The following is a 23,042-nucleotide window of genomic DNA, read 5'->3' on the forward strand; positions in this document are numbered from 1 at the left end:
AATAGCTTAAAAAGATGGAATACCATCATTAAACATAGGAATAGGTACCTGAAACACCATGAATTTAAATCATATTTTGCAAAGGTGTTTGAGCTTTCAGTGGGAGCTGATAACTATTTCCCTTAAAGCATTTAAAAACCCCAGTCTCGAGAACTAAGCTAGGACTATAATTCAAATACTCAGCAGGCACTTCCTAGCCAGCTACAGATTAGATCTCCCTTGACTTGCTTATCTGAGCTTTGAATTGTAGAACTACCATTCCTGAAGGGAAAAAAAGATTATATGCACTTTCATCTGAAGAAAAGCAATAACTAAATGTGTATTCATCCCTCTCATTATGCCAGCATTGAACAGTTATGTTTCCTAAGCAGTCATCCAATCCTAAAAATCAACACATCACTAACTAAGACATATTACCACATTTCTCTAGAAACTAGGATTTGTTTCTGAAGTTGTATAGATCTGATTGACCACTACACCTCTTCACATGTACTTGAAACTTCTGGTCTAGATCTTTCAAAGTATTCAGTCTCCTAATTCTCATGGAAATCTAACTGATTGATGTAGGTAGTGTTTTCTGTTTAACACAGAAAGTGGCATATTTCAGCTCTCTTTTTCCTTCCTTTATTTGTGGGGCTTTTTTTCCTCAAGCTTTATTGCTGGATTGGACAGGTTTCTATGGGTAGACAAGTAGAGGGTTTTTGGTACATTTTTAAAGAAAGAACATACATTCCTTGTTTTACTGTGAAACATAAAAGGCATGGGCTCCATTCCAGATGCAGTTTGGCAAGATAGGTATTTATGCCCATAGAATAATTCTTCCTCTTTGCTACACTGCCTCCAGCAATTTTATACCAGTCCGAAGCATTCAAGGTCCTTCAAACACCCAAGCTGGATTTATATATCCCCCTAAACTTGCAAAAACTTATTATTGCTCATTTTGAGGGCAGAGTGACAGAGAATATAATGAAGAGGCATTGCTGGTCAGATAGATTCTTGGGTCTACATGAATGAATACTGAGATTAGATAAGAAAATATGATAGAATTAATGCTTACTTATTACTTTCTGCCATCATGATCCTTCCATTCAAGTGTCTGTATTTACTAGTTCTGTGGTCTTTTAGATAAAAACAATATTAACAGAAATATTATACTTTTTCATCCATCTGAGATACCTGGATGTCTGTATGTGGTATCTGCCTCTTCATTCTAATACCTCATTTCAGGTTTTCCTTGCTCTCATAGCACACATTACACTCTTTTCCTCAGGGTGATATATTTTATTCCCTATTTATCATAGAATGGTTCAGGTTGGAAACGACCTCAAAGATCAGTTAGTTCCAACCCCCTGCCATGGGCAGGAACACCCTCCACTAGAACAGGTTGCTCCAAGTCCCATTCAACCCGCCCTTGAACACTTCCAGGGATGGGGAAGTCACAGCTTCTCTGGGTAACCTGCTCCAGTGCCTCACCATCCTCACAGTAAAAAATTTCTTCCTAATATCTAATCTAAACCTACTCCCTTTCAGTTCAAAGCCATTCCCTCTTGTCCTGTCACTACAGACCCTTGTAAATAGTCTCTCTCCATGTCAAGTCTCTTTTTATGTCAGCTCTTTATTGCTAATTCTAATGCTGACAAGTTGATTGAACTTTTCCAGACAGCCTAATACATATTGAAAAGCCAAATTGTATTTTAAGAGGTCTTTTTTTGACTTACAGCCCTGTCTCTAGTCTCATCTATGTTCTGGCACTGACTCTGATGATGCAATTTGATTTGGCCCTAGTCTGGGAAGGACTAAGACTTTCATGTATGAATACAGCACACAATTAGAAAAATGTAAACTGTTCATGTGAAATACAGAATGAAAATTAGATCAAGGTTTCTAGCTATTAATAGCATAAGTCTCTGGAACAAAAATTTCCTTTCTGGTGAGTTAGAGCGTAGCAGGAAAAAAATCTAATAATAGAGTTTAAGATGAAACTTGATAGAATTATGAATCATGATGTGATTACCTGTCTTAGTACAAGACTTGACTCACTGGTTCAAAAATCCAATTTTACAATCCCATCACTTGTTACAGTAGAAGAAAGGACCACTGAATTTGTTATCCGTGGATTTCTTCTGCATTCAAATGTTTGACAATTCTTCATCTTCAGAAATGCTCTCTATTGCATGTGTGTCTCATGGAAAAATTCTCTGTGTATTCCTGATGCCATTCATTTTATAACACAGGAAAGCAGAAAAGGTCACTCTGCAGTGCATGCTTTCAATTATACAAGGGAAAGGTAGTCATCTAAAAATTTCAACATTTTACTGTACAGTATATAATATTTTTGAAGGAACATACACAATGTTCAAAAAATATATTTTATTTAAAGCTCAAAAATAATTAAAAATTACTTCCTCTGATAAAAAAAATGCAATTGCAACTAGATCACAAAGGTGATTTAAATAACATCGCAAAGGTGATTGAATGTGGATCTGGAGTCTACAAAAATATTCACTAAATCTTTTCAATATATACTACTTAGAGCACATTGTGGAATTATAGATGATTGCATTGGGTGTTGTCATAAAATACTATGATACATTTAAAATAATTCCTTATGAAAAATTATGTTGGGCATTACAGTGCAAACAGAAAACTACTTTTAGTAACCTTTTTGCATCTATCTGCAGGTACAGACTTACAATTAACCCTGCACCAAACTCACTTCTCTTCCTTGCAAATCTAATCCACATTGAGAGGTGTAGAGTTATGGTCTCTCAGAGTTTAACTGGTTGCCATTGAAAGGAGCATTAATGTTCATTTTTTTAACAATATGAGATAAAAGCAGGAAACAAATCAAGAATGAAGAATAATCTGAGGACACTAAGTAGATGTTAGTCTGCAGAGATGTACAGAGCTAATTTTTAAACAAGTATTTAGCATGTTTAAAACTATTGACAAGAGGAAATACACTACTGAAAAGTGAATTTCAAATTTCTCATAATCAAATACTGAAGTTTCTCATGTGCTTATTTTTTGAAGACCAGAAAATTTATTTTTCACTTGTGCCTTAGTATTCCATATTTGTTAGGATTCTAATAGCAGGTGTGACATTTTAATATGGTAAAATATGAGATAAAAATCAGTTATTATAAATCAAGATGTATAAGAACATCAGACAGAACACTTGGGAAAATAGATAATAGAATATATATGTGAGGAACTATGCATAAAAAATCAAAACAGAATGAACTAACTCCTTTTAAAATAAATAATTGTTCTTTTGTATGTATATTTCAGAAAAAGGGATAGTTCATATTCATAGAACACCATCATATATTTTTGTTCTATCTCTCACAGAGACTGACACAGTTACTATTTTTAATTGTTCTAAGCCTTATTTATTAATCCCCACCTCTGCATTCCATATACTCTTCACTTACAGGACAAAAAAAGATAGTATTTAAAGGCCTTCATAATCTAAATAATTAAATTTAATTTCTAGAGTTTGGAAGGATAATTAGGTAATATTGCTGGTTTATATGGGTTGTTATTTGGGATTCTTGTCCAATTTCCACCAACATGAATTTATAATGAGCCTATTTCACAGTGAATGTGCACTAATACAAGTAGAAACAGAATCTGCAGGATTACATTTTCTATTTTTGTAGTTGCAGTATTAAATTTTGGGATTCATTAAAAGTTTGTCACAAATTTTTTGTTTGTTTCTTATAAATCTTTGTGTCATTTGCACAAATGATTCATTTTAGCCAGTATCCAAAAGACAGAAAAAGATTACTCAAAAGAGGAAAGAGACTAAATATTTCATATTCTCAGAACTATTGTGACACTCCTTTGTATATGTCTCTCCTAGAAACTTGAAAGGTCAGAAATTTAATTCGGTACAGTTTACTTCTTGTTCAGTATAAAGAAACTTTTTGAAAATTACTACATATCTACATAGTAGCAATTATGCACACTGCAATTATTATTGAAACCTAAATATTCCATTGGCTACCACAAACTAAATGCTCCCTGTTGCAACATCACACAGCACTTGCCTTTTAGAAGCCTGTGGTGATTCTCAAATTTGCCCAAGGCAGTCAATAATAATGTTAAGCAGAATCCTATAAATTAATTACTCTATCAGCCCGTTTAAGTTTCTTCCCCAAACAATCAATCTTATATTTCCTTCCCATTTAACATTCCCAGCCTCAACTAAAAATAAATAACCACAGCTTTGATGTTTTTAAATCATTGTAGAGTTGAAAATAGCCAAATAATAAATATTTTACTGAAGTCTATGTGGGCAGCAGCCTGAATTTTATACAGATAGACAGCAAAAAGCTTTGAAATTATGTTCCCAACCCAAGTAAAGCAGTGATAGGTGTCAACCAACTCCAAAAACAGGAGTCCTATGACACTATCATTGCAAGTTCAGGGATTTGGTTTCTATCATATCCCTCAGAAATTTGAGATTAATTCCATTCCTTAATCTCACCATAAAATATGAATTTTCAATCTGTAGGTGGCAAAGAGCTACATATTAAGCTTAAACTCTATTCTCCAGGCCACAAGGAGAAGCAGAAGTTCATTCAAGGAGTTAAACAATGTGTTTATACTCATGTCAAATATCAAAGCGTTGTGTTCACCTTTGTGAGTAAGTGGGAGTTTTTGTGTTTCCTGGCCAAGTGATAAGTCTAGGAGACAGGAGACATTCCCAATGCCATCAGTAAATTAGCTGTTCTCTGGCAGAAGTTTTAAAAATGACCTGTTGAATAAAGTTTATAACTTACAGCAAACCCTTTAAAGGAAATTCTTATCTGAAAAGGAGGAAACTGAGTACTTAACAAGTTTACCCTTGATCAGTCTGTTTCAGAGAAGAGAAGCCTGAGGGCAACACTTCTGACAAGACTAGATCTTGGCTGACAGAGTTAAGTAAGCTTAGAGTTAGCTTTTTAATTGAATGAAACAGAGAAAAAGTCATCTATTGCTAAATGAAATTAAAAGTTATCATGCACAGATTTCATTTATTGTCACATAACTCTTTCTGAATACAGTCATTTTCTTAAATCTTGCACTTTAGTACAACAAATTCATGTTGACTTTATTCAGAGGTTTGGTAGATATTAAAAATTGTTTCAAGGAAAGCTGCCTAAACCCCAAACACTCCATACTGAAGAAAGTGTCAGTCTTGAGGGTGCTTAGGTATTCAGTGAGAAATGTGAGGGCATTTAGGGTGTGAACAGCCATTAAACCACAGGGCCTGGAGCTGGTATAGAGGGAAATTACTTGCGAAACATGCCCCAGGTAGGAGGATGAAGAGCAGTAAGATAGTAAAGACAGTACCTGATTCCAAGCAATTAAAATTATAACTAATTTATACTTTCTTATTATCACAGATTTTCATTTACTCACCGATGCAAAGTATTTGTCTGCTTGATGTTTATTGCAATATCTGTTAGCCGTGAAACCAGAAACCAGACTAAAACTGGACAGCTGCTGCCATTGACGCATATTTTTACACATGCTTGATCCAGCAGTAAGTGCAAACTCTCATTTGTTAGTGGTCACCCTTTCTGAAGTGTTTCTCTCTGTGGTGCAGTGCAGTTCTGTTACCAGCAGGACTCCTCAGAACATGCTCCATTACCTTACTTGCCATGCTGCTTCACTGATGAGGCTAAACAAGTAAAGATCAGCACAATATTTTGTGTTTATTTTTACATTAAGTGATAACAAAGACAAAACATATCAGTGGCAAAAATAAGGGGGAGGGAGGAGACACAGAGGGGAAAAACATTTTGATATGTCAGCATAAACAAGCTACAGTCCTGAAAGGTCTTTACCACATCCAGGTTCATCCAGTGTGACAGTTCATGCATATTTAGAGACTGTAGGCAATACAGTAAATACCAAAATGGAGGTCTCAGTTCCAACCATTACCTTTCCATCCAAACATAGGAAGAGCAAGACAGACGCCTACTGGGTAAATGAGATGTTAATCTACTGCGAAAAAAACAAAATTCAGCGTTTGGCCTGATTTTCTATCTTAACTTTAGAAAAGACCACCTGGAAAATAAGATGTCTTCAGGCTGCTTCAACTTACTTTGTTACAATTCACTTTTGGTCAAGACAGACCAGTTTTCTTAGTCAATTTTCTAGGCCATTCTGTTTGTCTGTGTTACGTCTCTTCAGAGTATAGTTTCAAAACAACTTTCATACACTATTGCGATCTGTTTCTTCCTCTTTGTTTTTAATAAATACATGTATCTTACTCTTGCAACTATCACCATCACCAAGCTCTAACAATTTCAGCTCATTTGTAAGATGTCATTATGTAACATGGACTAGCACTGCAAGCAGTCAGTGCTTTCTCAAATGCTTGTCAATTTTCTTTAAACAATGTTTTTGTAGATAGAAATGTCTATCTACACACATATTTGCTGATGGTAAGAGACCGTAATGATAGTTTTAGACCACATTAAGCTGCTCAGGCAAGGAATGAAAGACAGAGAGAATCCTGATTAGTTAAATTTATTATCAATTTGTCTTTGCTAGTATTATAAACATTTACTTAATATGCACAAATAACAACATGCTAAAACATAAATGTTGCTTTAAAAAATAAAATTTCCAGCATATTTTCCCTGTAGCCACTATCTCTCTGCCTATGGTGCCCTTAACAACAAACCCTCAGCACTCCGCAATAAAAGGCAAGTTATCATTTTTTATATGAAGTGCAAATAAGCACTGAAGAATTGCAGATAGACATTCAGCTACTCAGATCAGTTCAATTTATCCATTGCCTGTTATTCTGCAGGTACCATAATTTAGAATATCAGCAAGAAAATTTTCTCACACTTAAGCTTGGGAGCCTAATTTAAGTGTTAGAAGCCACCACTGCCTATGTAATAAAGGCAGTTAAAGTGCTCAAGCCCACAGTTCAGGCATTCTGACCACACTCTGGATTTCCAGTTGATCTGATTTTATGTATTCTCCATATGGAAAGCCTGGTTTCCTAATGCAAACAGCTTAATTAAATACCTGAGGTTAGTCATTGTGAGTACTCTCCATGGCAACCAGATTTAAGGTTACCAACTTTCACAATAAAGCAAGGGTGCATCACAGAGCACTATGATGGACTCCAAAACAATTGAAGTTTACATTTACTTTATAAGCTGACCTGTAATTCTCCTGTAACAACATTGCTTACAATTTTGTGCAGCATAACTCATCTGTTCTAATGATAAGTAGTTTGAGTTTAGTTCTTTATGGTTTTGTTGGGGTTTTTTTCTGACTTGTCATAATTCTTTTTGAGAAGATTCTGATCATTTCACACACATGGATTTCAGCTTCTCATAACAGCTTTGATATGCATCTGCTGCCCAAACGTACTTTTGCTTTACATAAAACATCAGGATACAGTTATGAAAACTGAGGGATCATACCATAAAGAAGTGGCAATGTTTTTCCAAGATCCAGATGCCTTTTAGTGTTGTGAATGTTATTTTCCATGGTATAGTCTAAAAGTCAAGAGAGTCCTAATTTCAGTAAGAAATTTGAAATCGAAGGTGAGTTACACGGGGGCTACTCATGTGGGAATATCCACGAGTTGAATTCAGGACCAGCTGCATCCAGTCCAGACATTTTCTAACTCAAGGTGACTACTGAAATACAGTTCGAACTTTTAAAGACCACTTCTATTTTCTAAGTCATAAAAGGAGAGCGTAAATGTAAGTATCACATTAAAAATCCACATGACAAAACTTTTTTGCCAGGTAAGAGATAATCATCCTGAGTCTGAGAGGACAATGCAAGACCCATTATGTTTCCCTGCACTCTGGCAAACAGAGATCCTTATAGAGGTCAATGGCATAATCCTAACATAAAGAAAAGAAGGAGTCTTTAATATAATACCTTGTATGTGTTTATATAATGGGAACACCATGAATCTTCCACAGCTGAAACTAATAGGACAGGCTGAGTCACTGCAGCTATTTCCTGGTATTAATTATGTGTTGCATTTTAAAATGATAGAATCTATTAACAAATTCTATGAAGCCATTATGTTATCAAAAGTCAAATTATGTCTGACTGGTACAATGGGATCTTTATTTAGTTGGTTATATGGTTTGCTCTGTTCTAAAGATACTGTTCAGCTTTTAAAGCCACTTTGGTTACCTACAAGCGCAGATCTAAATGGCTTTTAATCTAATTAACATTCATCCAAAATTATTTTGATGAGAGTAAGGTAATAGTCTCAGGCCATTTTATCAGTCTGTCTTCTGCATCTTGTCCATAAACATGTGTTAATTAGTGTGTGTGTCAACCTACAAAAATTATCGTATTAAATAAATGGAGAATAAATTAGAATGAACATTAATAAGGCTTGCATTAAAATGTATAAATCTTTCAAATGTACTACACACGCACCACTGGCCTACAAGTAAAACTTTCTTCTTGTGAGATATTTAAAAATATAAAAAGAAATTTTAAAAAAACAAAACAAATGAAAAAACAAACAAAATCTCAAACCAAAATAAAACAAAAACCAAAACAAACAAAAACCCCGCCACCAAAACACAGAAACACTCTTATTTTCACAAAAATTCAATGGCTACAGTTTTTCTTTGATTCATTTATTGAAAAAAGCAGGACATAAAACAGATTCTTCTATCAACAGGCAGATTAAAAACATTACCTCAGGGATTCTATTCACCTCCTGAAAAAAAGGTACAAAAGATCTGGGGAAACTATACAACAGAAGTGTAAATCACTTTCTCACCTAGTTTCTTGCACTGCATAGGTGGTCTGAGACTGTTTCCTTTCCTACATGTGGACAGCCCCAAAGAAATGTACTTCATCATTGGACCCGAAGATTTTAGTCTGTGTTGCAGGATTTGGTCCCAGACAGCTCCACACCAGTTTTTCAACATCATTAAGATACATAAGATACATTCGTTCCACCTTGGTATGAAAAGGGAATGGATCATATACTATGACTCAGCTCCCAGGATTTAGAAAGCAGTTTATTTCCTGAGCAAGTTATGAAAACTTGAGACAGAGCATTTACAATATGGGAACTGCCAGACTCTGGGCAATGGCAGCAGAGATGGTCTCAGCAGATTCAGAAATGCACTTTAGGACCTCTGCCTTACTCCTTTCCCTTTCTTAAAACACAGGATTGAGTAATTACAGAAATTCTATATGAAAATCTGACCCCTATGAAAATCTCGTGTATTAACAATGTATGACATGAGCAGTAATTGTCAGAAACACACAGCCTCCATGCTTATAAATTGATTCAGTATTTTCTACATAGTATATGCTTAAATAATTACACAGAAATCAAGATTCCACATTACATCTAGACTTCTGAAGTGATATTATATAGCTTCTGTCACACCTCCAAGATAGCATATCTATCAAAGGCACCACAGTGTGTCATCTGTGAGATAGCTGTAGACTCTTGTCTAAGCAAAAATTATATAAATATGATCCATATTACAACATATTCCCTTGTATCAGCCTGTAGTTTTTGGTGAACAATATAATCGTAATTCTATCACCACAAGCAGAACTAATTTACAGTTAGATTTATTTCTTTGTAAAATCCACAGTGATTGAATGTCATCTACAGAATCAAGCGTGACATTTCTCCCTGCATCCTAGAAAACCTCCATACTCAATTAAAGCATCTGGCAGTCCAGAATCACTTTCATCTCTTTAATTTTCTTTATCTGGCAAGTTCATTACAGTATTATACAGCTATATCTTTCCCTTTTTCTATTTTATTATCAAGTGATCCACTGTGGTATATGCAGCACACACTATAAATCAGCTGGGGTAAATGTACATAAAGACTGGGTTCATCCAAGCTTTCCTCTCTCCCTCAAGCCCTCGGCAGCTCACTCCTTGATAAAGCACAGCAAAACATCTGTAGTGGCCTTCACTTGGATTTACTTTGCCAGATTTTCATTAAAACACTGACTCAATAAAAATGTTGCTTATCCTAATAAAGCTCTTTGGAGCTTTGCAAATTTGCATTTAATACTCTTTAATGTCATTACAGCATTAATAATCTGTGCCTAAAGAGCTACAAAACTTTAGATTTTTCTGGTTTATGAAAGAAGCTTCATAAACCCATGATTTTGTCGTGACTCATCTTTAATGCACCATAAATAGAGACACAAGCAGGAAAGCTGTATGATACCACAGATTTTTATAAATTTATGGCTGCGTCCTCTTCTAGGTATTTCTTATTCCAGAGATTATATATAAAACTAATAAAAATTCAGTTGTGAATAATAATCATACTAGGAAATAAATGGACTGAGCTTCAGAAAATTAGTAACATCCTTACTACATGAAGGATTTCTGCTCCCTTTGGCAGCCTAAAATTTTTCACCTTGTGGGAAAAAGAAGACATTACAATGCCTGTAAAGAATACCAGAGAAATCCTCAGCTGAATCCTCCACTGATACATGTACTGCATTTTCTTCAAACACTGTCTTAGAAAATGTTTGTCATTTTAGGCTACCTATAGGTTTTGAGAATATTACCTGTAAAAAACATTCCCAGTAACACGGTTCTGAAACAAGCCAATCATTATTAGAATCTCAGTAATTCCAGTTTAAATTCAGCACGTGGGGAAACAAACATCAAACTGAGATTCCACTCAGTCTTTCAGAGTAATCAAGCCATGAAGATTCGTGTTCAACCTCTGCTTGTAACCCAGTGGTCTAAACAACAGTCAGCTGGCTAGAATATCAAGACAAGGAGCCTGAAAAAATAAGGCCAATATTTTGAAACTATGAAAAAGCAGAAAATTCAATAGAAGCACATTTCCTAACAGAAATCATAAGTGACTTCATTAGGACTTCTGAGATTCATTCACATATGAATTTATGCAAATGTATGAATGAACATCCTGGTGAATTGCTAAAATCTTATTAATTTTAGCAACTCATTTTTTCCCAAAGCTGCTAAGAAAGTAATTTATTGCTATTCTAGGAATAACTCTGAAGATCCAAGGGATATCAAGCACTTAATGTACATCAGACTGAGGATGAACTATCTTACCTGACTCTCCAAAGACAAACTAATGACCTTTTCTTTTTTGCTCATCCATCACAACAGGAAAATAAAAATCAGTGATTGCTGTCACTGTGGCACACACATACAGTACAGTCCTAATCCTTTGGTGAATTCAAAGTAAAAGAAACAAAAATAAAACTTGAAATGCACCTATGAAAACATTTTCCACTTAGTTCTTACTGATGATACAGAACCTCCCCTGTTCTGCTAAAGCACGTGGAAAACTTCACAGCTGCTTCAGTGTAATTGGTGTTACTCAAACCAGTGCTTCTGAAAAAGCTATTGCTTGGCCCCCCAGCTTGAGATTTCTTAAAAAAGGCCCTGATTTTGAGAACACACTGAGCATCTTCCTCCTGTAAAGAACTTATCCTCAAAATACCTAAAAACATTTCAAATCCTACTTCCAAGATAAATAGTTTTTAATAACATTGACCTAACACTTCATTATGCTTGCTTTTTCAGGCATTCAGATGAAAGTAATGGGCTTATGTATAATTAATTTCTAATATAAATCTGTGATCAGCATCAGTAAATTTAAAAATCAATTTTTGTGTTTTGTCTGTCTGTGATCATTTAATTGCACAGTACCATCAGGCTTCATTTTCTTTCTACCTGCTATCCACAAGGTGTCCCTAGCTTTTTAATGGGTCCATTTTCGATCTCTATAGCCTGTTCTCACTTTATCATTTTTCTATCATTTGTACACTGTTTCATTTAACAAACTTGTATAAGTGAAGATTAGGGTACTGGATCAAGGGTTGGACTTGATGATCTCGTAGGTCCTTTCCAACACGGCTGATTCTGTGATTCTATGATTCTGTGATCACAAAAGATCTCAAATTCAGTGGAGAAAGTTTATGCAATTAAGTTTCATGAAGAAAGTGAGAGGATGGTAACAGCAGTCCAAAAAGAATCTTTCCTCCCTGCCTTCATGCTTCCAGTTTAACTGAGGTTTGTCTACTAGACCATGGAAGTAAGTGCCACATCCAGTCTTTTCTTAAACACTTCCAGAGACAGTGACCCCACTATCTCTCTGGGCAGTCCATTCCAATGAGAATCACTCTTTCTGTGAAGAAGTTCTTCCTAATGTCCAACCTAAACCTCCCCTGGCACAGCTTAAGACTGTCCTCTTGTCCTACTGCTGGTGGTCTGGGAGAGGAGAACGACCCCCACTTGGCTACAACCTCCTGTCAGGGAGTTGTAGAGAGTGATGAGGTCTCCCCTGAGCCTCCTCTTCTCCAGGCTGAACAACCCCAGCTCCCTCAGCTGCTCCTCACAGGACTTGTGCTCCAGACCCTTCCCTACCTCCATTGCCCTTCTCTGGACACGCTCCAGCACCTCAACATCCTTCCTAAATTGAGGGACCCAGAACTGAACACAGTACCCCAGGTGTAGCATAAGTGCTTAAATCTCTTAAGAAGTAACATTTTAGAAGATATTAAAATATTAGAGTCAATCTTCACAGAAAATGCAATTGAACCGGATACTCTTACATTGTTTGCTTCATCTCCTGAAAATATTGTCCTCTGCTGAACTGAATAAGATCTTCAGTGTTGTAATGTGAAGGACAGAAATTCAGTATTGAGGAAGCATTCAAGGCATTGACATTCACGGTCATCCTACATTATGGTGAAAGAGCTGCATTGAAAGTGTTCACAAAAAATGAATTTTTGATGAGTTTTCCATGTGTTGGCTGAAAAATGAGTCTGTAATGCTCAGAACCCTGGACTTGCACATAAGAGACCACCAATATTGAGCTGGCAAATGCTGTTCTGGATAAGGCAAAGCATTGGTAAAGTCAGAACTAATCCCAGCCAGAAACATAAATAACTGACAAAATGGATACTTTAAATTATTACAGTTTATGAACTATTCTTGCTGAAGAAGAAATTTCAAATGCTTAGGAGTGCTCAGTAAATTCATTACCACAGTGAAAGTTCATTTGTTTATTAATCATGAGGTCAGCAACATCAAGGTTCAAATTGGTACAGGAAAAATTACTAACTTTATAAGTTTTATAGTTAATTATATAGAACTAATTAATAAAAAATATATACAAGTGGTCTATGTTTTGCAAAACAGGGAGAAGAAATGTAATACACGGGTCTGTGATAGCAAACCTAATGAAGCCTCATATTCGGCAGCTTTGCCTCATATTTGGGTCATTCCATGCAAAACACACAGTTCCCCTCACTGGAGCTTTTCTCATGGTTGAAGGACACTTACTGTCATGTTCTGGTACCTCCTATTGTAATCATCTCATACTTTTTGAGGCACTGATTCAGGTCTCTCTCCTTTACTCAGTACATTATTGTCAGAATTACGTGATCATTTTTAAACCTTCACCTGTCAAATTTCATTGCAATTAAGAAAGCTGTTCAAAAACTATTTGTGGGAAAAGAAAATGACAGTATCATCATGCATATCTAATTCCTTAGGAAACCTGATTAAAAATAGCACAGGGGTGTTGCAGCATTTAATCAGCTTTCTGTAAAGAAACAGAAAAAAAGTACCCATACGATGAATTTCTGATTATTTCTAATTTGTGTTGTAAGAAAGGCAACACTTTGATACCTCTGCCACCATCTCCATTTCCATTATTGAATACATCTTTCCAGCCCACAATCAAAACAAATAAAATTAAAATTTGCTCTTTACAATTCTTCTCATAATCCAGATATGGCAGTCTGGGAAGGTGAGAGAAGGTCTATCAGAGGTATGAAGGACACCTTAAACAATTCATCAGGGTGAGGAAAGTTAGACAAACAGGTGTTAGATTTAAGACCAAGATGACGGTGCAGAGATTCCAAAACACTTTTACTTCAGGTACATGCTGTGTTTTCAAATTATGACAAGACCTCCCTGTCCTACACAGGAAGAGAATGTGAAGGGTTGGTGAGGGCTCTGGGGTCTTGTCTTGTTACTCATCCTACAGTCCCTTGGCCATCCCTCATGTGCCCCTGGGGCATCCTTCCACAAAGGGGTCAGTTACAGGACTCCATGGATTTTGGTCCATTGAAATTCCCTCAGGAACTTGGAAGTGGCCTCATTTTCCCCCAGGTTATGTTGGGAACCTCCATAGCAGGTGATGGTAGTGCTGCTGCTGCTCTTATGGCCATGGCCCTGCCCAGACTGCAAGGCAAAGTGCTGTCCTTCCCCAAACTCTGCTGCCAGCCAGGCCCTGTTAAACCCTTAAATTATTAAATTTAAATGGCCATATTTTCTTTCAATATTGTACCAAACTTTAGCCTAAGGTTTGACTGGGAGCCTGTTGCACTGATTGAAACCCTGATGCTCTTTTGTTGTCTGTTGTTTGGGTTTTTTTACACTATTGAGGTATTCTTTCCCTCCAGTCTATTTCAAATTTAGCATTATTTTAGTTTGGAGTGCATTTTGTTTCCAATCATTAAAAAAAAAATTTTAAAAATCAGGCAAATCTCACAGCATAATTTTAGTTCAGGTATTTTGGATGAAAGAAAGGAAGAGAGAAAGGTTATTACTGGAAAAAAAAAGCTACTTGGTAAGCAACTTTCACAATGTAAATTTAAACTTCCCCCCAAAATATACCTTTATATATTCTAAACAAAGTCCTACAGTCATTGTATGAAGTTTCATAAACATAATCACATGGGATGTATTGCACTTAGACTTGTGGGTTGGGGAGAGCTATGGCCATAAATACAACCCTAATTATGAGGCTGCAAGATATAAGCCCTTTGTCAAAACTCACTGTAAAAGTGGCAATCTCTATTCTTCCTGAAACAAAATAAAATCCCGTATAAAACCCTCTCTAATGTCTTGAATTATGCATTTGAAAATGAACTCATTTTAGTTGATTAAATGTAGCTGAACAGATCATTTGCTTTTACTAGCATCAATAAACAAATGTTATAATTCTATAATATATACAATACAAGAGAACATAATTTTTCTAGACATGAGGCCCTTGATCATAGAGGCACCCTCTTATGTACCATGATAGTAAAAGTAAAAATAATAAAAGTACTGTTACCAGGAAAGGGATTGTTCCCTTGTGGTGTTTACAGCTTTGTGTTGGGAGAGATTTTATAGTGACAGTAAAAGAAAATACATTTCACATTCAAATGAAGTAGTAAAAGCAACTAGTGATACAGTTGCAGTCTTCATTTAAGTAATGCATAAGCTTTGTGGGCAAAATTGCTGGCTCATCTCAATTTAATACCAAGGTACCTATTCACAAAAAGCCAGACAATCAGATATATATTTGGATTTTTAAAACAAGCAGCACACCACCTTTGGTTTTGCCATTATAGAAAATACAGAGAATAAAGAGAAAAATACAGTATTGTAAGATACTTTTCAGCATGGTCCTTTAGAACTCTGGGTATCTGCTATTGGACTCCATAGCCCTTTTTTCACTGCAAACAGAAGCGAGGCTGTGTGCCAGACCTTGTTTATCAGCATTGCTCATTAGTGCTCCATCTTCAGCACAAATGCCTTGAATTGTCATTTTGACCAATATAATTAAAGACACTTTCTTACTGTAAATGCAGAAGAATCCATAGTAAAGCTTCCTCCAAATAGGCAAAACTTGCCTCCCTCACTTTCACACATCTGCTTATACTCCATAAGTTTTTTACTCTCACACGTTCTTTTCTTACTAGTATTGCAAACACCCAGTGCCAAACAAGAATTTATTTTCTCAAGCAGATGTTAGTGTTTTGGTAACATATTCACCAAAAACATTCATCAAGTCTGCCAGCAAGACAGCAAGAAGTGATCCAAAACCGGACAACATGCCATGATTTTACTCCTGTCTTAAGCTGAAGAAACTCTATTGAATTTGCTACCACAATAAAGATGTTAAAACTGTGAAACATAAAAGAGAATTAGATCCGGTAGTTTTCACTTGAAAGCACAAACAGAAGTAAGACTCCATATTTCCTTTTAATATTCATCTGAGGAAAGAAAGCTTTACCTTGCAAAAACATCATAGAAATTGGTTTTGAGGTCTCCCTTTATCACATTACACAAGAGCTTTTTCTACACTCTGCAGCAATGGTGATAATTCAATCGTGCACATTTTCTAGAGGGAGTATTTTCTGAAGGAAAGACTTATTACTAACTAAGCCCAGCATGTAGAGAATGAGCTCTGTGCCTCAAGAAACTACTACTACTGGTGAGGGATAGGTTTGAAATATTTATGAGAAAACTTAAGCCAGAGGTGTTTCTCTTACATATTATTAGTTTAAGCTGAAAACTCTTTCAATATTTATTGCAGAAACAGACAGCAGTTCCCCATTTTTTATTCCTCAAATGCACTCTCTTTAAATGCAGAAGGAGAAGCTGGCGAGGTCCAGAGGTCATTTTATCCACTAAGTAATTGGGGTGTTCAGAATACACATCTGAGCAATTCGCCTTCTCCTGAAAGCAGAAAGTCCAGAAACAGAACACTACCATAAGGCTTTTAGGTTCATTTTTGTTTTTTCATATGCCACAGAAATTACAAACTTGGACAGAAAAAGAATTGTTTTACCACAGTTTAAAGAGCATTTTCCATAATAGATATACTGCAGTGTAACATATATGAGTTAGTTGTCTCCATTACAGATTCTCTTCATTTAATCATCTCTTTATTTTAATCGCATTAGCAGCATGCCAACCTTTAACTTACAGCTGCTAATCAAAACGGGATAGTGGCAGATTTCCATCATCTGTTTCCATTCATACATTGGCTATGAAACAAGACATAGTTTATTTGGACTGTCATAATCCTTTGTTTTTTCTAAAGTTTTGTAGAAATGACTATTTCATCCCATAAACCTCGATCCTACAGTTCAGTATTAGCAACAGTCTCATGAAATAACGTGCCCTGTTAAAATCAGCAGGACTGTGGTTTCATTCGCCATACAAGTGCCCTGATTGCAGGATAAGGTCTGATGGCTGCAAGCTACTGACTACAGATATCAGCCTAACTCCATTTCTGTGTTTCACTGCCTATGAACATTTTGACTCATGGGCCATGTTTCTGCTTCCAAGAATGAGCAAAGTATCGATGCAAATGTCTTCTGCATCAGCACTCACAAGATCCTGCAGGAAGGCTTGAAAGACTTTTGCAATCCACTGTTACTTCAGGGATTAAATTCATCTGAATGAATTTATATTCATTTGTGGAAGTGAATATAAAATAATGGTGAATATCACTGAACACAGTTCAGCACTTAACTGATTGAATATTTGTGAATACTTTAAAAAGGTACTTTTTACCACTCCTTATGGATGAAAACGCAGTATTCTCAGAGATACTTTCTTTTATAATAGTGAATTAAATTCTCTCTAGGGTTCATGTTAGAAGAAATACAGATGCCACAGCCCTCATCTTTTCTCTGGTTCATCTCCAATATGCTCATTTTTAAAATGAAATAGCACGCAATAAGGAAAAATATGTTTAACAGTTAAAAAGTCAGAAATTACATTTCAGAATTAATATCCTCTTAATTAAAGGTAGCATTTCATACCTTTTAAAGGTACAGTTTCAGCCTGTGCACAGATGTACTGACAGCAGCTCCTATTGTGGAGCAAGCTTTTGTCTGCAGACAGGTTATTACTCCCTTATTTTTCCGTCCCCGTCTCCTTTTTTTCAGACAAGATCGTGCTCTACAAAACTTGAAAGGTTACTAAGTAAAGGCTGTACAACACATGCTCCCCTTACAGCAATGTGGGCAACACTGCAAAAATCTGAAGTCATGATGGACCTCTAGTTTCAGGGGGAAAAAAAATAGTATTGGAATAAAACAGTTGCTGACAGTGACCAGTAACTCCTATACAGTTTTGATTCACCTAGCATTAAAAATTTTTGAAAATATTTTGGAAAACATACTGACATCGTATATCTATGGAGAAAACATTCAGTGAATATGAAGATGCACAGAAGAGTACGTGTGGTGTTCCCAAAGAAAAGTATTGCCTGGTAGTAAAAGCAGGCAGGTAAAAGTCAACACACACCGGTGCTGCTCCAGTCAACACAACAGCAGTAAAACAGGCATTTGCATCCATGTAATACAAATTCAACAGGAGGACTCTATCTGTGACATATTGAAATACTGCAATTTGGTTGACAAAGTGGGGACATTTCTATTAAAATACAGGACTATTGAAGTCATAATGCTATTCTGAAGCGTATAGTGCTTGAAATACAGCTTATTTTCTTTTGATGTCAACACTGATGCAGTTTCTACTAATGCAACTGAGGGAAGAATCACAGGCTGGTTGCGGTTGGAAGGGACCACACAGGGTCATCTGGTCCAACCTCCCTGCTCAAGCAGGGTCATCCCAGAGCACATTGCACAGGATTGTGTCCATATGGTTCTGGAATATCTGCAGATATTCTGCCCAACCTTTCTGGGCAGTCTGTTCCAGTGCACAGTCACTGCACAAGAAAGTTCTTCCTCATATTCAGGTGGAACTTCCTGGGCATCAGTTTGTGCCCATTGCCTCTTGTCTTGAGACTTGAAATACTCAACTAGAAGACTTTAAAATGAGCTAATTCTTTCAGCTCCCTTTCCCCAGAGAGGAATTTCCTGAAGTACTACTATTCTGTGCTGATGCCATATCTTACAGTATTCTTAGGTGCTTAAGTGTCTGCCTACCACACTTACAGGTGCAAAGACTACTATCTCAAAAATCTCAGAGCATCACAGCTTCTGAGTTCAGATTTAGTCAGGGATAACTGCCATTCTATTGCTTCCCCTGGTGATACATGTGACGCAGCTAAGAACAAAATGATGCTATTAATCAATAATTTCAGTCACAATAATGAATAGTTTAAGTCACAAGAGTCAAAAGTACATTGGTTTTATTCCACTTTCCATCAGAGTTCTTGGCTGAAAGACCTTCCTCCACAACTACAACAGGAATTTCAGTAAATCTTTTGAAGATATCCTGTACCAGAAGGCTCCATATCATACATGAATCCATATCATCTTATTTCTAAGAGAAAAACCACAGTTTTTCAGAAATTACTCATAATTTGAGAAATACACAATTACAATTTTTTGTTCTATCTAAACACTAATTTAATTTCTTCTTTCCTAAAGGAAATTCTGTTGATTTTTGCAAGTTAAGCACTCAGATTTCTGGGGTTTATTTGAATATTTCTACCAGAAACATAATCAAAATTAACAAAAAATTGCATTAGACAATGTACCTATATTTTATCATAAGTATAGGTGATATAATTTCTATAACACTATATTTTGAAAAGCTACTCTAAGTAAAGCTTGTTTGCATATTTTTAATCACATGCTATCCTATAGATTATATAGAGAATCCCATATATGTCATATATATATGATGATTATTCTACATATACTCTAGATAGTTCTGATCCAAGTAAAATTGCAGAAGATCTTAATTTCCATCACCATATTGTTGCATAGCATGGAATGAGGATTTGCACGTTATCTTCAGAAGCAGCCATTCTTGTCCAGAAAACACAAAAAAACACCAGATAAAAATGAAAATTCATACTCAGGGACTGCTGAACTTTCTACTACCATTCACTTTCTTTGTAAAGGTATTAATTACACCTATCTGGATCAAAAAGAGACAGACTGGAGCTGCAATGGAAAGCCATATCTGGTAAAGTATTTCCTAATTAACATTCAAGGAGCTACTGAGTATGAGCAGAACCCTGCACTGATAAGTATCTATCTACAAGGCATTTTCCTGGAACAGAAAAAAAATCCAGATGTTAAACTCCTCAAGAAATAACTGTACTTATTTTCCTTGGGCTGGCAACATTACTGATTTTGATGCAAGCCAGCCACAATGAAGGTGCATCATTTACATTCTATGTGATGCCTGGCTCTGGAGAAAAAGCTGTGAAGGCAGCAGTTTGTACCAGGGGGAAATACTCCAGCAAGTCAGTCAGCTGAAATTCAATAATAAATTTTCACAATAAAAAATATATGTGAGAGTAATATTCTAGTCATAAACATAAAATAGTTGTAACCAGCCATGGTTAGGTCACAGCAACATGCACCACCTTGTTCTCTGAAAGCCAGACCTTCTCAAAGACAAACATCCAAAGAATGCAAAGTGCTAAAAATTACTAATAATCACAGAACTGAGATTAAAAGTGTGATTTACCATCAAGTCTTCAATGCCCAAATCTTATTGGCTTCCATTACTTTGATGTTTTTAATAAATTACTGCTGTGAACACATTAGCAACAAGATAGCCTCATACAAGAATCAAGCTAGTGGTTCCATTAATCCTTTGTGTTTCCCTAGCTTTATGGCCTTTGTCCACTATGCTTTTCATCTCCCTGCTTAAAAGCTCAGCATATGGTCATTTGCACTATGAAACCGAAGAAAAGAAAACATATGTTGCAATTGCATGTAACTGTGGGCATGACCAGCCACACTGCTGCAGCCAGAGAACACACCACAGCTCCGCTCTTCCCTACCATCCCTTCAGCAACGACAGTAATTTGGATCTCCCATCTCTGCAGCCGCTCATTTTCATAAAGCAGGTAGAAAGGTAATTGTCTGGGATACCCTCCACCACCCACTTTCAAATTGGCCAATAGATTCAGAAGCTATTGAGAGGAAGAAAGGACCTGACGACGTAATTTAGTATGCCTCATTTCCTTCACCGCCAAGGAAAACAGAAGACAAATAAGACAATGGAATGCATATAGGGATACCCAAGCCTGATCTTGCAAGCATACAATTGGTATCTTTTCAATTAATTGGAATGACTTACATGAAGAAAGGGACACTCCTAAATTATCATGGGAAGGAGTGGAGATTTACTGTCCAGCATTATAGAAAAAGGGCCACTAAACAAAAGTCATTGGCTTCAACTGTCCAACCCTGTATCCCATGAACTATATCACAGGAGAGGCAGAAATAGTAATACTCAGAAAGGATGGGGGTTCCCAGAACTTTTGTTCCTGCAATCCCAAATATAATGTTGTTATGAAGTTAATCCAACATTTTTGTATCCCAGTGAAAACATGACTGTAGAAATAGTGACCATTGCCCTATAAGTTTCCATGCTCAAATGGTTGTTACATAAATATTTCATTTTTTAGCAGGATTACTGACAATAAGCTAACAAATAATAAAAGAAGTATATTATATAAAAACATTTTATTGGCCAGATCTATTTTACTTCCGTTGAGAGCTTTTCATACTAAGTGTAAGCAAAGAATTAGAATAAACCCTGAGTGTCTAAGTTGTGGTCTGAAGCTGTCCTTTGAAAAATTGCATGATTCCAAACGACAGGTGTGTAATATATACTGTTGATGAAGATGCTACATATCTGTGATAATTCCACTCAATCTGTCCCAGCAATTACAGGAAGTTATATCAACATAAGACTTCAGACAGACTCTACATTTTCTCTGTGTTATAGACTCCCAAGTTTCCAAAGAACAGGAAAGATTGCCTTCTGCTGAACATATCCAAAAGACTGGGGTATTGGACTTGTCATCGATTTATGACATTGCCGAGATCTAAATGTAGAGTATGATAACACATCAGTTCCAAATTCTGTGGAGGCTAAAAGAACTTTCCCTTCCTGCATACAAATCTGAGGTTTTTTAACAACTGTGCAGCAGACTTCTGCTTTACATGGGCAATTTCTCAAAACCTACATTACAGGCAAAAGACCTACCTGGATTGTGAGCCTTTGGGAGAAAAACAATTTGTATTAACTTTTTCAAAGGTTCCTCTTCTGTTGTAGGGATCAAAACATGAAGAAATTCAAAACACCGTCACTCCTCTGGTCACAGTCCAACATTCCCTTTTATCTTCCTTCCAGATTTCCTCCTATAACATGACCAAAAAAGAAAATCAAACAGAAAGAAACACAAAAATACACTGCCTTTTTTGTTTGAAATTAATTTCTTATATGCATATTTCCTATTTAAGTAGCCTTTCTAAATGCTCTGTGATGTAAAAACTGTATGTATATAGGTATCTATGTAGTTTAATTTTTACTTTCCACTAAGCTATTTTTTTCATATTTTCACATCTATATCCCACCAAATAGGAAAGAATTTTCCATCAAATAAATTGCAGTAGAAAATAAATTCTCATTAGTCTCTTTTTTTAATCTTATAATGTAAAAAGTAGCTGAAAGCTGGTATTTCCAAAGAACAAAACTAAGTATACATTTTTCTTCACTGAATCTTCTCAGATTCTTCTTCTGCAATATATTATAACCAAACTGACTTAAAGTCTGTGGGAGTTTGGAATAGTGTTATTTGTTATATGTTTTGATAGGGGTTTTTTTGGTTTTTTTCCCCCACAGATGACCAGAAAAAATAAGCTATGCCTCTTTCCTTTTCTGGATAACTCCCAAAGGTTACCTGAATAAAAGTATTCAGGTTAGAATATGCTGCTGGACTTCACAACGCAAACTCTTGAAGCACACAGAGCCCAGCTTAAGAAATATTGTAACTTTGAGGCTTGATGCCTCTACACTCCAGCTTCTTGTCCATCCACACCATCTATACCCCATAGCACGACCATATCATAAAATCATAGAATCATCTAGGTTGGAAAAGACCTCCAAGATCATCAAGTGCAACCTTTGATCAGTCACCACCTTGTCAAGTAGACCGAGCACTAAGTGCCTCATCCAGGCATTCCTGAGCTCCTCCAGGGATGGAGATTTCACCACCTCCCTCAGTAGTCCGCTCCAATGTTTGACAGCCCTCTTCCATGACTCCAGAGCATCCCAGCCCTGCCCTCTGCTGTGCATGGTTTCTTCCTACTCTCATGTAAATCTGAATACAGTAACAAAAAAAACATGTTTCATTTGTTCATTCAGAGTTGTTCACACTGTCTGAGCTCCAGCAATTCCGCATAGGAACAATGTTGCTCAGGAACTGCTCCAGTGGACCAAGAGTAATTCTCTCCTGACTACATTACATCCCATCCCTCGAGGTCAGTCTTTTGGAA

Source organism: Pseudopipra pipra, chromosome 2 (assembly GCF_036250125.1).
Source record: "Pseudopipra pipra isolate bDixPip1 chromosome 2, bDixPip1.hap1, whole genome shotgun sequence".
NCBI lineage: Eukaryota > Metazoa > Chordata > Aves > Passeriformes > Pipridae > Pseudopipra > Pseudopipra pipra.